The sequence below is a fragment of the Hylobates moloch genome, unplaced genomic scaffold, assembly GCF_009828535.3.
Source record: "Hylobates moloch isolate HMO894 unplaced genomic scaffold, HMol_V3 SCAFFOLD_12, whole genome shotgun sequence".
NCBI classification, from domain to species: Eukaryota; Metazoa; Chordata; class Mammalia; order Primates; family Hylobatidae; genus Hylobates; species Hylobates moloch.
Window position 1 is genome coordinate 13,446,664 of NW_026652287.1, and position 15,768 is coordinate 13,462,431.

General features: G+C 42.3%; 1 protein-coding gene across 4 annotated transcripts in view; it reads right to left on the minus strand.

Moving 5' to 3' along the window:
• CCDC60 (coiled-coil domain containing 60) overlaps positions 1-15,768 on the minus strand; it is a 203,228-nt gene that overhangs the window by 111,780 nt on the left and 75,680 nt on the right. The gene's annotated exons all lie outside the window — the stretch shown is intronic.

Here is a 15,768-nt window from a genome sequence, read left to right on the forward strand (position 1 = left end):
CTTTGGAGACAAGTGGACCTGAGCCCTGACCCTGGTTCTGTCTGGTGACCAGCTGTGTGACCTTGAACAAATTACTCAACCTCTCTGAAGAATTTAGGCTTCAATTTCTTCAGTAGAATGGGGAATAACTCCTACTCTGTTTTGAGGATTAAATTAATTGCTAAATTCCTCACCGATAGCAAGCATTAGATAAATGGAAGCTACTACTATTAGCATAACACTTTAGAGCAAAAAATTAGGCATTAAAGATAATTATTATTGGTGGTTTTAGCAGCTGATTTGGAGAGCTGAATCTTGTCAATGTAAAGATGCAAATGTACTCTGCCTCTCTTCCTGCCCCCATAGCGGAGGTTTATGAATGAATTATCCAGATAATTGTTCCTGGGTTTTTCTTTCTCCCTATTAATTTGCCTTGTCTATACCTAGGGGAAACCTCGCATTACTCAGAAGTTGATACATGCTCAATATAAAGAAGAGGGATAAATTAACTATATTATATTTTTATTATTTTTTTATTTTTTTAGAGACAGGATCACACTGTCACTGAGGCTGGAGTGCAGCTCACTGCAGCCTCAAGCTCCTCGGCCCAAGTGATCCTCTTGCTTCAGTCTCCCAAGTAAGGCTAGGACTACAGGTTCAAGCCATCATACTTGGCAAATTATATTTTAGTATAAAAGTCATTTTTCTCAACCCACAGTTTGGAGAAACAATAATCAGAATATTACCTGGATTATCTTGTCTTGAAATTTTCCTGCACCTTAGGATTTTTTTTAAATAAAAAAATACTTAGAAATTATGGGAAAATGGGTGCTCTCAGATAAAGCTGGTAAATAATTTGTGCTGGCATTTCAGAAGGGCAATTCTCAATGCATACCAGATGCTTTAGAAATGAGCATGTCCTTAGATCCAACAACTCTGCTGTCAAGAATCCTAAGGAAATATCCTTTCATGGACATAGAGACTCATCAACAAAACTGTTCACCAGCATGCTGCTTGTAATAGCAAACTATTGGAAAACAACTTTACATCTCACAATAGAAGACAGGTTAAATAATTATGGTGCATCTACACAATGGAATACAATGCAGCAATTAAGTATAATGGCAACATAATGTAAGTATGTTTATCGATATATAAAGATGTTTGATTTTTTTGAGTCAAAAGACATGTTACAAAGTAATATTTATAGCATGATTCTATTTTGGTTTTTGAAAAATGATCTATGTGGATATACACATATCAAAGATATGAAATGACATAGCTCCAAAATGCAGTGATTTTCTCTAGGGGTGAGATTATGGCAGGTTTTATTTCTTTTTCTTAGCTGATGTGCATTTCCTATAACTTTGCAATAAATATTAATTAGTTACATAAGAAAAGAGAAAAGATTTAAAAAATAAACGGCAAAGTGAAATTTGACAAAGGCTGGTTGGTAGTACTGTACTGAGAGTGTTTTTTGGAGGCAGGGTGAGAACAGGTTGGCTGCTCACTAACAGAAATCCCAATATCAATGTGTGGGAGGAGGCAAAATGTTTTCTCTGCAGTCACCATCAATGAAATTGGGCTATGGTGCCTACTGCTCTGGGGCTTTGAAGTGTAAAGTGAAAGTTGAGAAGCATAGTTGTTTTAAAGTTGAATGATGCTTGTGGAAGAGTTGGGTGGGAGTTAGAGTGGGAGATGAAGTGGAAGAAGGAACTGCTTCTGGCCTGCTTGATTCCATTTTTCTCCTGGGTTGGCCAATACACGTTCCCATGTAAGGCAGCACAGATGAAGGGTGAAGAGTCTATGGCAATTCCACAGAGTATTTGTAACTGCAGCTATTACTTGCCCACTTGACAAAGTGGGGCCAGGCGCGGTGGCTCATGCCTGTAATCCTAGGATTTTGGGTGGCTGAGGCAGGAGGATGGCTTGAGCTCAGGAATTCGAGACCAGACTGGGCAACATGACAAAACCTTGTCTCTACAAAAAATACAAAAAAATTAGCCAAGCATATGGTGGTGCACGCCTGTAATCCCAGCTGCTCAGGAAGCTGAGGTGGGAGGATCGCTTGAGCCCAAGAGGTCAAGGCTGCTGTGACCTGAGATCGTGCCACTGCAGTCCAGCCTGGGTGACAGAGCGAGACCCTGTCTAACAAACAAACAAACAAACAAACAAACTAAAAACAAAAAAAAAGAAAGAAAGAAAAGAAAAATAAAGCAAAGTATAAAGGATGCAAAACAAGACAAAACATATGGATGGCCTTGAATCAGGCCAATTGGATAGGAAACAATGAAATCTTTTTTTTTTTTTTTTTTTGAGATGGAGTCTCACTCTGTCACCCAGGCTGGAGTGCAGTGGCGCATCTTGGCTCACTGCAAGCTCCGCCTCCCGCCTCCTGCACGCCATTCTCCTGACTCAGCCTCTCTGAGTAGCTGGGACTACAGGCGCCTACCACCACACCTGGCCAATTTTTTGTATTTTTGGTAGAGACGGGGTTTCACTGTGGTCTCGATCTCCTGACCTAGTGATCCGCCCGCCTCGGCCTCCCAAAGTGCTGGGATTACAAGCGTGAGCCACTGTGCCTGGCCAATGAAATCATTTAAAAACTTTGTCTCTTTGGCTATTCTTAGTAGTAAATTACAGGTACTTTATCTTGCTCATTTCAGTATACCAGGGGGCCTCAACTCCTTGGCTGGAAATTGATGGCAGACCCATCAGTGTTCATCTTGAGGGATGGGTGAAGCAGGTGGAGAGACCACCCTCTGACGAGGCATGCAAGGAACTCCAGGAGTACTTTCCCAAGCTTTTGCATAATGAACATTCGTTTGTCTCACACATCCAACATCTGTTCACCCTCCCTGTTGATACCAGTTAGTTCCCTGGTTAGGCGCTTTGCCTTTCCTTCGCTCGGCACTTGCGTCTTGGGAGATGCTCATGGTACCAGCAGCAGGGGAGGCCCTGAATGACTGAAGCCAAACAGCACAAACCATCCCCTGTCAAAGTGGTTGGTTTACGGATGGTCATGTGGTCCAGTTTGGGCAAATGAGATGCAAGCATTTTCTAGGGGCTTCTGGGTAGCACAGGCAGAGATGTTCTCTTTCCTTACTGACTAGAAATGGGGAAGCAGATAACCCCTGGGAGTTGCTCACAGCCATTTCGTGCCCATGAGGGTAGCCAGCCTTGGGCAAAGATGATATGGAGGAAAGGCAGAGAAGAGTCGGAGAAAAACTCGTCCCACGGTGCATTGTTGAACTGATCAAGCTTCACTGGAATCTTGACTCTTCATGAACATTTCCTTTATTATTTATAACAGCTTAAATTAGGTTTTCTGTTACCTGCAGCCACAAAATTCTATCTGAAATACATCCCTCTCTTGGGAGTGGCAAAACAGCTGAGACTGAGACTTCTTTTAACTAGTTCTCCTTCCTTTCCCAACACTGCTTTTGAGGTATCAAGATCAGATGACCCCCATTCTGCTGTATTTTACAGTGAAAGCAATGAGATTGGCCATGTTGAGATCAAATATTTGAAAATGAGGTTGCCTGTCTCTCTAATCCCACTTATTTTGGAGAACCTCATTATATATTTCCTGCAGGCCGAAAGTAACTTTCCAAAAAGATGCTGTGAACTAAGCATGTTTATAAATGAAGGAAAAATAAGCACATCAGAAATTTTCCTGCCAGATAATTTGAAAACACATGATTGAAACCCTGTTTTATGCCACGGTCATGTCTTTACCACTCTCCTAAACATCTCAAATTTCACCTTCTTTGTGAAACAACTATGATAATTCAAGCATTCCAACATTCAAGCATTTTTTTTTAAATGTCACCTAGTGATAGTTGCCTGTGCACCAGGAATTCACATCATTGTATAAGAGTGGATTTGTATTGACTGGGATTGGTACTGAATTGTGTCCTCAACTTGACACCGACTTTAGCAGCATAAGATGCACGCCTCCCTAAGCCTCACAACTATGTCAGCATTTCAATGGATTCTCAGGAAACCATTTTTGTCAAAGTGTAATTTTATAATTATAAAGGTAAGGTAAGTTTATGATTATAACTTTATAATTATAGTTTAATTAAAATTATAATAAGCCAGCAGAAATAACTAGTTCTCAGGACATTTACAAACATCATTTGATAGTAAATGAAAAAACAAGTTAAATTAAAAGTTAATAAGTTAATAAGTTAAATAAGTTAAATAGTAGATTAAAAGGTTTATAAAACATTCAAAAATCACTCTCTCTACAACCTTTCTAGAGGGCAATTTAGACATATGTGTGACAAGCTTTAGAAATACATATCCTCTTGCCCCAGCCAAGGAAATTATGTCGCCAGGGTGAAGAGATTTATCCCCGAGGATATTTATCACAGCAGTGTGAATAATAGCAAAAAGTACCTAAATGTCCCACCATAGGCATTGTGGGCATAAATCATGGTCTCTCCAGACAGTGGTATGTGATGCATTTGAGTCTGGTGCTACCACTTAGTGCTGCTATGGCTGTTTATTTACTAATGTGGAAAGGTGGTAATGGAATGTAATTTCAGATGAAAATGCATGCTACAAAACGTAAAGATAGTAGATCATAGAGAAGCTCTAATATTTATGCTTATAAAATCTATAGAAATTTCCAGAAATGTATGTGATCTGATACAAATTAGGTTTTAAAGTATTGACATATGACAAGGCATATATGTACTAATATAACAAGCTGGAAGTAAATACAATAAATTGTTAATAGAGATGTTATCTCAGGGCATTTGAATTATAGGCAATTAAACAATAATTTTTTGTTTTGGTTATCTTTTTTCCTAATTTTTCTACAATTCGCATAGATTAATTTTAATAAAATAATACCGTTTTTCATGTTCGTAAAGCAATTTTGACTAATTCTCTCAAGGCAGGCAAAGTAGAAATGTTTAATGCCAATTTAAATTGAGTCATCTAAGAGTCTGGAATGATGTAAGCTAATAGTTTATTTTAACATACTGGATCAGGCAGGGTCTAGGCAGGAAATCAGAGCTCATGACAGGTAGTTCAACAAAGGGAATTTAATACAGGGGAGCGGTTACAAAGGTGTTGGAAGAGCTCAAAAGTCACATAAGGAATGATGACGCAAGCTAGAGATTAGCAAAAGGAAACCTCTACCATCTCCAGGGCTGGAGGAATTAAGGGAAGAAGAGGTGGGGGTCTGGGAGGGGTGGAGCACGCACGGACTCACAGTGGACTCTTAGATAGGGATGGTTTTCTTGGCAGGTATACTCACATTTAATATTCATGTGCTGGGGCTGTTTAAATAGTAACATCCGGAAGTGATTTGGTTTAACCTGACAGCTGAGAAGTGAAGTGTGGCAAGAATGGATGGAAAGACGTTTGTTGTCAGAAAGAACTAGGTTTGAGTCCTGGCCCTGTCACTCAGGAGTTCAGTGACCTTGAGTGAGGTACCTTTACTCCCCAATCTCAGTTTCCCCGTCTGTGAAATGGAATTAATGCCAATCCCCATCTGTGAAATGGAACTAATGCCAATCTCCTATGTGCTCTGCACTGTCCCAAGTGCGTTCTTATATGAAATAGATGAGTCCATTGAGTCCTTGCCATATTATTATTCCCATTCTATAGGACAGCAAGTGGAGGCTTAAAAAGGTGAAACTGACTTGCTATTAAGTGGCAAAGCCTGGATTTGAACTCGTGTTCAAGTGACATTGAAGCCTGTGTTCTTATTCACTACTCCATTCTGCATCCCCATCCCACCTTGCCCTATTTTGCATAGTGGGAACTACCTGAGGGGTAGCATTTGCTAGCTATTGACTTACAGATACTACCTCCAAAACTCTTCCACTGAATTTTGTTAGATTTCATCATAAAGAATTTAATACGGCAGAAAATCAGAATGATTTGTTGAAGGTCACGGCCGGAAAGCCAATTTTCTAAATATCTGTTGTTCTCTGTGTTTTATGAAAGAATGTTCTGAACTCATCTTTGTTATTCCTTAAAATATGATCTACTTCCTAGAATAAGATCAAAATGGAAATGAATTCCTGTTAAATGTGCCCGGGCTGATATAGACATCAGGGAAACAGCTGGGATGCTCTGTTGAGGGGTGAGGGGGAAGGGAGACTGAGAAGCAAGCACGCTGATTAACGAATTTCAGACTCATTATGGAGAAGCTGTAAAGAACAGAGTAGGCGGGATCATGGCAGGAGTACACACATGAACCCAGAGACCTTAGCTTGCACATGGATGTTTAAGTTTTTGGTGGTTTTAATATTTTATTTTTTATTTTTGTGGGTACATAGTAAGTGCATATATTTATGGACTACATGAGATGTTTTGATAAAGGCATGCAATGTGAAATAAGCATGTCATGGAGAATGGGGTATCTATCCCCTCAAGCATTTATCCTTTGAGTTATAAACAATCCAATTATACTCTTAGTTATTTAAAAAGTAAGTTATTATTGACTATAGTCAACCTGTTGTGCTATCAAATAGCAGGTCTTATTCATTCTTTCTATTTTTTTGTACCCATTAACCATTCCCACATTCTGCCCCTCATCCTCCACTATCCTTCCCAGCCTCTGGTAACCATCCTTCTACTCTCTATGTCCATTAGTTCAATTGTTTTGATTTTTAGATCCCACAAATAAGTGAGAACATGTGATGTTTGTCTTTCTGTGTCTGCCTTGTTTCACTTAACACACTTAACATAATGATCTCCAGTTCCATCCGTGTTGTTGCAAATAACTGGATCTCATTCTTTTTTTTTTTTTTTTGTAGCTGAGCTGAATAATACTCTGTTTTGGTGGTTTTATGGTGATGATGGGCAGTTCCTTTTGGGTAGAGTGAGGTGTTTTTTTTGTCATAAGAATGTAAGATGTGTACCTGCCTACATAGAGATACCCAGAATTAGTGACCTCATCCACACACAGATCCTTCAAACTGAAATAGGAAATATACTATAGGATTCTTTAACAGGCCGGGTGCAGTGGTTCACGCCTGTAATCCCAGCACTTTGGGAGGCCGAGGTGGGTAGATAACGAGGTCAGGAGATCGAGACCATCCTGGCTAACATGGTGAAACCCCATCTCTACTAAAAATACAAAAAATTAGCTGGGCGTGGTGGTGGGCACCTGTAGTCCCAGCTACTCAGGAGGCTGAGGCAGGAGAATGGCATGAACCTGGGAGGTGGAGGTTGCAATAAGCCGAGATCGTGCCACTGCGCTCCAGCCTGGGGCAACAGAGCGAGACTCTGTCGCAAAAAAAAAAAAAAAAGAAAAGAAAAAAAAAGAATTCTTTAACAGCTCTCCTTGTTGAAGACAGGTTGCATCTTTTATAGGATATTTTGATTCAACCTCCTTTCCCCCCGATCTTCTTATGGACCCAGGAGAAAAAGAAGTTTGGGGTCTGTGGATTGTCAGGGAGAGGTGGTGGAAGAAGAGACTGTCATCTGGGGAGACGAGCAAGTCCTCTACTGAGAACTTAGGGGAGACAAAGCAGCAGGAGTCCTCTGGGAAGAAGAGGAGAAGGAACAATGGTTCCTGGGAAGGAAGCTTCTGATACTCAGTGCCTGGTACAGGGCCTGGCTCTGCATTCTTTCTGTCATTGCTGAATGAATGAGAAGATGAATACATCACAGTCTCAAGGTTTAACCCCACAGGTTAATGATTCGTTAGAAAGGAAACGAGGTTCCCATATAACGGTGAGGTCTGGCGGACACCACTTTAACCATCACGGCTATGTTTAGCATCACCAATGACAGGGCAAACTCTTATCAGGTGAACCTGAAGTGATGCACTGGGAAGGGCACAGCATCGCCTACATGGTTATGTCACCTACATACATGTCCTGCCCCAGAGGTCCAATCTGAATCTAATCATGAGAAAGCAGCAATCAGAAAAATAAAAAGTGAAGGTCATTTTACGAAATAGGTGACCTGGACTCTTAAAAGATGTCAATGTCTGTGTCCACTGGGGCCTCTGGGAAGCAGACATGGAGAAAGGAGTACAAAATGCTCATTGTGGGTAAGCCCATGAAAGAGAAAAGGGGGAGGAAGTGGGATTTGGCAGGGGATCCCTAGACCATGATGCAGATCTGACAGAGTCCAGCCAATGCAACAGGGAGATCCAGAGCAAAGATCGCTTGATTGAGCCCAAGCACAAGGCAGAAATAGCCAGTGCCCACTGATGGGGAATTTCTGGGGAAGCTTCTGATTTTCGCTGCATGAAAGCTGCTGTGGATGCTGGCAGTGTCAACAGCTGGAGACTCTCAGCTACCCGTGCCGCCTGCTGGCAAGTTTTTTCTTGGAGAGAAATCCAAGGGATACACCTCTTTGTCTTCTAACAATGTCATAAAAGAGGAAGAAGGCAGAAGATCTGTTTCTTTAGGACACCAAGGGGACACAACAACTAAATGCAATGCATGGTCCCTTGACTGAATGCTGGACTGGAGACAAGGCTATAAAGGGCATGACTGGGATAACTAGGGACATCTGCACATGAACTTTATGTTAGATAATAGCATTGGGGCTCATGCCTGTAATCCCAGCACTTTGGGAGGTTGAGGTGGGTGGATCACCTGAGGTCAGGAGTTGGAGACTAGCCTGACCAACATGGTGAAATCCCGTGTCTACTAAAAATACAAAAATTAGCTGGGTGTGGTGGCGTGCACCTGTAGTCCCAGCTACTCAGGAGGCTGAGGCAGGAGAATCATTTGAACCCAGGAGGCAGAGGCTGCAGTGAACCGAGATTGTGCCACTGCACTCCAGCCTGGGGAACAGAGTGAGACCCCATCTCAAAAAAAGAAAAAAAAAGGAAAGAAAAAATAAAGAAAAAGATAATAGCATTGAGTTAATGTGAAATTTCTGTGTTAACTGTATTGTGACTATGAAGGAGAATGTCCTTCGGTAATACATGCTGAAGTGTTTAGGTGTGAAGTGTCTGCAACTGACTTTCAAAGGGCTCAGCTTAAAAAATTGTAAGTATACACACATATTATGTTTGTAGTACATACATACATATATACACACATGTATGCACACATACATACATATGAAAAATATCATGGCAACATGTTAAAAACATGGCAAAAAGATAACATTGTGAATTTAAGTTAACGGTATTTGACTGCCTATTGTACTATTTTTGCAAACTTTCTGTAGGTTTGAAATCTTCTACAATCTTTTACAAGTTGGGGAAAAAATATGAAGTGACTGAAACCCCAGTTTCAGGTTTTCCTTTGCTGCAACTAATTTGCTTGGGTCTTCCGTAAATGTCAGTGAAGCAGGACTGCCTTATGGAAGCCATGCTTTGGGAATAAAGGAAAGGTCTGGGCTTCTTGCTGACATTCAGGGTGGGAGCTTGGATGAAGGTGGGAAACAAAGGTAGGACCCATGCCCCTGAGGCTGGAGAAATTGTGGCCCAGCAAAGCATACAAGTCACCACCTGACACATAGTTTTGTGGTTGATTTGTTTGTTTTGGCTAAGTGTTGAGGCCCTGGCTAGATAAGTCAGTCCCTCTTCTCGAGGACTTAATTAAGGTCACACCTTAACCACTTCCTTTACTGGGCTCTCTGGGGCCACTATGCACCTGCTCAGGCCCAGGTATTAGTTAAATAACTAGGAGGACAGAGCCTGATTGTATCTAATAGAGCAGAAGTAACTCCATAAAAGGAAAGTGGGTGCTCTAGGAAGGAGGATTGTATGCCTGTCAGCCAAAAGCCAATAAAAGAGACAAAGTAAGAGCAAAAGGAAAAAGAGGGGTAGAAAGAAAAATCTTGCTGATGTATTCCAAAAAGTAAAGATAAACTGTTTCCTCCTCCAGGCAACATCCCAGGCTGGTTAACAAGATCTCTCTTCCTCAGGGTGACTGAAGTTTGGGACCAAATCGCTATTTGTTGTGGGGGATTTTTTTTTTCTTTTTTTTTTATTACTAGTTCATGTAAATTTATTTTATTTTATTTATTTATTTTTATTATTATACTTTAGGTTTTAGGGTACATGTGCACAATGTGCAGGTTTGTTACATATGCATCCATGTGCCGTGTTGGTTTGCTGCACCCATTAACTCGTTGTTTAGCATTAGGTATATCTCCTAATGCTGTCCCTCCCCCCTCCCCCCAACCCACAACAGTCCCCGGAGTGTGATGTTCCCCTTCCTGTGTCCATGAGTTCTCATTGTTCAATTCCCACCTATGAGTGAGAACATGTGGTGTTTGGTTTTTTGTCCTTGCGATAGTTTACTGAGAATGGTGTTTTCCAGTTTCATCCATGTCCCTACAAAGGACATGAACTCATCATTTTTTACGGCTGCATAGTATTCCATGGTGTATATGTGCCACATTTTCTTAATCCAGTCTATCGTTGTTGGACATTTGGGTTGGTTTGAAGTCTTTGCTATTGTGAATAGTGCCGCAATAAACATACGTGTGCATGTGTCTTTATAGCAGCATGATTTATAGTCCTTTGGGTATATCCCCAGTAATGGGATGGCTGGGTCAAATGGTATTTCTAGTTCTAGATCCCTGAGGAATCGCCACACTGATTTCCACAATGGTTGAACTAGTTTACAGTCCCACCAACAGTGTAAAAGTGTTCATATTTCTCCACATCCTCTCCAGCACCTGTTGTTTCCTGACTTTTTAATGATGGCCATTCTTACTGGTGTGAGATGGTATCTCATTGTGGTTTTGATTTGCGTTTCTCTGATGGCCAGTGATGATGAGCATTTTTTCGTGTGTTTTTTGGCTGCATAAATGTCTTCTTTTGAGAAGTGTCTGTTCATGTCCTTTGCCCACTTTTTGATGGGGTTGTTTGTTTTTTTCTTGTAAATTTGTTTGAGTTCATTGTAGATTCTGGATATTAGCCCTTAGTCAGATGAGTAGGTTGCAAAAATTTTCTACCATTCTGCAGGTTGCCTGTTCACTCTGATGGTCGTTTCTTTTGCTGTGCAGAAGCTCTTTAGTTTAATTAGATCCCATTTGTCAATTTTGGCTTTTGTTGCCATTGCTTTTGGTGTTTTAGACATGAAATCCTTGCCCATGCCTATGTCCTGAATGGTATTGCCTAGGTTTTCTTCTAGGGTTTTTATGGTTTTAGGTCTAACATGTAAGTCTTTAATCCATCTTGAATTAATTTTCGTATAAGGTGTAAGGGAGGGATCCAGTTTCAACTTTCTACATATGGCTAGCCAGTTTTCCCAGCACCATTTATTAAATTGGGAATCCTTTCCCCATTGCTTGTTTTTGTCAGGTTTGTCAAAGATCAGATAGTTGTAGATATGTGGAATTATTTCTGAGGGCTCTGTTCTGTTCCATTGATCTATGTCTCTGTTGTGGTACCAGTACCATGCTGTTTTGGTTACTGTAGCCTTGTAGTGTAGTTTGAAGTCAGGTAGTGTGATGCCTCCAGCTTTGTTCTTTTGGCTTAGGATTGACTTGGTGATGCGGGCTCTTTTTTGGTTCCATATGAACTTTAAAGTAGTTTTTTCCAATTCTGTGAAGAAAGTCATTTGTAGCTTGATGGGGATTTTCTTGTACATCATACAATGTAGCATCTCTCCTGCAAGTTACAACAATCAAAATGTCTCCAGACATTGCCAAGTGTCCTCTGGGAAGCAGAATCACCCTCAGTTGAGAACACTACTGAGTTAAACTTTGATGAAGGGAGGGGTGGGAATCTCCCTTTTTTTTTTTTTTTTTTTTTTAGACAGAGTTTCACTCTTGTTGCCCAGGCTGGAGTGCAATGGCACAACATTGGCTCACTGCAACCTCTGCCTCCAGGTTTAAGCAATTCTCCTGCCTCAGCCTCCCAAGTAGCTAGGATTACAGGCACGTGCCACCACGCCTGACTAATTTTGTATTTTTTGTATAGATGGGGTTCCACCATGTTGGTCAGGCTGGTCTCAAACTCCTGACCTCAGGTGATCTGCCCATCTCGGCCTCCCAAAGTGCTGGGATTACAGGCATGAGCTACGTCGACCAGCCGGGAATCTCTTTATAAAGACTCCATTCTAAATCCTGGCCCAAACCTTGATTTGTGGGGAAATTTTTGAAAAAACTCAGGGCACCTGAAAGAAAAAGATAAACAGCAAAATAAGCATTCTATTTAATGCCATGCAATTTATCTGTTCTTCAGTCCTGCTTCAGGCTGGAGCCCTCTTCCCACCTAGAGAGCTGTTTTGAAGTAAAAAAAAATCTGTTGAGCTGTGTGAGGAAAATTGTAATCAGCAGGGATTTTTTTCCCCTTCCTAAAGATTCCGATTTTTCTGTGTAACTTCTATTTGTTCTTTGTGTAGGGGCCTCAGTAATAAAGAACTTCATTTTCTGCCCTCGATGGCCATTTTGAACGTAGCTGGATATTCCTCACTGGAGTGTGTTTGTGAATGAGACCTCGCTGTTTGTCCCACAGCAGACACTGCCTTATTATTATTATTATTATTATTGTTATTATTATTTTGAGACAGAGTCTCGCTGTTGTTGCCCAGGCTGGAGTGCAATGGCATGATCTCGGCTCACCATAACCTCCGCCTCCTGGGTTCAAGCAATTCTCCTGCCTCAGCCTCCTGAGTAGCTGGGATTACAGGCATGGAACACCTCGCCTGGCTAATTTGTATTTTTAGTAGAGATGGGGTTTATCCATGTTGGTCAGACTGGTCTCAAACTCCTGACCTCAGGTGATCTGCCTGCCTCGCCCTCCCAGAATGCTGGGATTACAGGCGTGAGCCACCATGCCTGGCCAACACTGCCTTATTTAATCCTCACGCCAACCCTATGAGGAATCCTTATTCCTGTTTTCCTGGAAAGGAAACCCAGTGTCTGAGAGGTTAAGTCAATTATTCAAGGTCACAGAGATAGGAAGTGGGAGAGCTCAGCACCCTCCAATCCTTGATACCCTCCCCTACCCTTATCTAATCCAGGGATCAGCAAACTATAGCCTGCGGCTGGCTTTTGTATATTACAGTTTGATTGGGCACAGTCATACCCATGTGCTTATTATTGTCTGTGGATGTTTTCCTGTTATAACAGCGAGTTTAGTAGTTATTTCAGAGGCTGCACAGCCTGCACAGCCTAGAACGTTTACTATCTGGCCCTTTCCAGAAAAAGTTTACTAAGCCCTGAGCTAATTTACCAAGTCATTGACTTTGCTTCCTAGAGAGCTCTCCAATCTCTTCTCTCCGTTGTCTTCCCACCAGTGTCATTCTCACGCTGCTGTAAGCCACCTGGACAACAGACACAGCCTCTGATGACCTCTCTCCTCCATTCTTGTTTTCTTTGTCCATTGTCCACATAGCTGACCCTTCCAAAATGCACACCCAATCCCATGACTCCATTGCCTAAAATTTTCCTTATTGTTTTTAGACTAAAGTCCAGTATCCTTGCTGGGAACTACACCCCTTTGTGTGATCTAGCTCCTGCCTTCAGGGTGATCTTGCATTGCTCCCCTGTCCTGATCTCTATGGTCTAGCCAAGGAGCCTCCCTTAAGTGTCCTGCTCATTCTGATCACAGGTCTTTGCACCTGCTGCTCTCTTTTCCTGGAATGCTTTTGGGCTATCCCTTCACTTTCAATTTGTTAGCTGTGGTTTATCCTTTAACTCTTTGCTGGGATGCATTCCTTGCTCTCTCTAAGCCTGGCAGGCTGTCATATAAGGATGCGCAGGTTGGACACTGCACAACTCTGGAGAGATACACTATTTGCATTTTAGTTTAAGTGAATGGAATCTCCCTTTAATCAGTGAGTGGAAAAAAAGGTGAGTCTAAGTCACTGAAATTGACAAATTATTGAAGAATTGCTACACATCAGCACTGTGCTAAGCATTTTGCATTATCAATCTCATTTACTTCTTCCAACAAACCAATGAGATGGTTATTAAAAAATAACTGTCCCTTTTAGAGAAGGAGAAATGGAAGAATAGACGAAGTTGTTCAAAGTTACACAATTAGTCAGTGGTCAGAACCAGGAATGAGAACCCTGGTCTTCCTGCATTTAAAACTAGGTTTCAGGCCAGGTGTGGTGGCTCATGCCTGTAATCCCAGCACTTTGGGAGGGCAAGATGGGAGGATCAGTTGAGGCCAGGAGTTTGAGACCAGCCTGGGCAACATAGTGAGACCTCCCTCTCTACAGAAAAACAAAACAATTAGCTGGACATGGTGGCATGCACCTGTAGCCCTTGCTACTCAGGAGGCTGAGGCAGGAGGATCACTTAAGCCTGAGAGTTTGAGGTTGTGGTGAGCTGTGATTGCACCATTGCACTCCAGACTGGGCAACAGAGTAAAACCCTGTCTCTAAAAACAAAACAAAATGAAATAAAAACAAAAACCAAAACAAGACAAAAAACTTGAGTCCTCAGCCATTAAGCCTCCCTGAAAATTCAGTCTTCCTATCCTTTGAACTCAAAGGAAAGACATTATTCCACTATTTTGTTCCTTAAATCCTCCCTGTTTTTAAAGAAGGGTTCGCTGAGAAGGAAGGTGAGTATGAAGAGGGTTGAGGGAGACACACAGTGAGGATGAATGACTCCAGCTAATAAAGACAAGAGTGGCCGGGCGTGGTGGCTCACACCTGTAATTCCAGCACTTTGGGAGGCCAAGGCGGGCAGATCTCTTGAGGTCAGGAGTTAGAGACTGGTTTGGCCAACACGGTGAAATCTCGTCTCTTCTACAAAGAAAAAACGTAGCTGGGTGTGGTGGTGCGTGCCTGTAATCCCAGCTACTTGGGAGGCTGAGGGAGAAGAATCGCTTGAACCCAGGAGGCAGGGGTTGCAGTTAGCCAAGATCGCACCACTTCACTCCAGCCTGGGTGACAGAGCGAGATACCATCTAAAAAAAAGCAAACCAGAGTGATAGACCGTGCAGGGTTAGGAGGGGGTCTGGGAGAAGAGGTGAGGGAGGGGGAAACTGACATCCAGAAAAGAACCCACAAGCTGCTAAAGGACTGTATTATTGTTTTTTCCTGTGTGAGGTGCAATGTAACCTTCTCCCTCTCTTCTGTGAACGCTTCAGTAAAATCCCCATTATGCACTGGCACATACGGAGTGGGAACTGCGCTTTGAGGGGCTTGATGACCCAGGCCCCAAGGTGGGCTGGGGGAGCAGAGGTGGACAAGGGACGGATTCAGGAGAAAAGAATGTGGAGTAGGAATCCCCTCTCCATGCACCACACCTGCGTGACCCCAGGAAAGTCATCTCTTCTGTACCTCCGGGCTCCCACCTGGCACTGCCTAATCTTCACGCAAGGGCTGTGAGGATGCTAAGAGGCCCGCTTGCTACACAGGGCTTTGTGAACCAAAACAAACCAAGGAAATGTCACTATTGCTCTCACTGTACCAGGAGTACCTGTAGTTTATACACATTGAATCAATTATGAGCTATGAATGAAAAATATAACTTGTGTGAGATTACGAAAATGTTCCCCCCACAATGCCTTAAGGGCCGAATATGACTGTGACCCCATGGTCAGCAAAAGTAGCGATGCAGCGATGCAACAGTAGGTGGCGCTAGATGCCATAGCTTTCAATCAAGTCCTAGTTTCTTTCGATCTCTTTCTCTGCCTCCCTCTTCTCTGACTTGATTGAAATGGAAATTGGCTGCCAGCATCAATGAGCCCCCAGCAGCCCTGGGACTGAGCTGGCATGCCAACAGCCAATGTGTTATCCACCCAGTTAAAAAAATTAATCAAATGCATTAATCTCATAAGCTCTTTTGAAAGACTAGGTATGAGGGGCCAGCAGTCCAGCTGTCAGACCCCGGGAGCTAATGGGAATCTGTACGATGGGCTAGGGACTGCTGTTC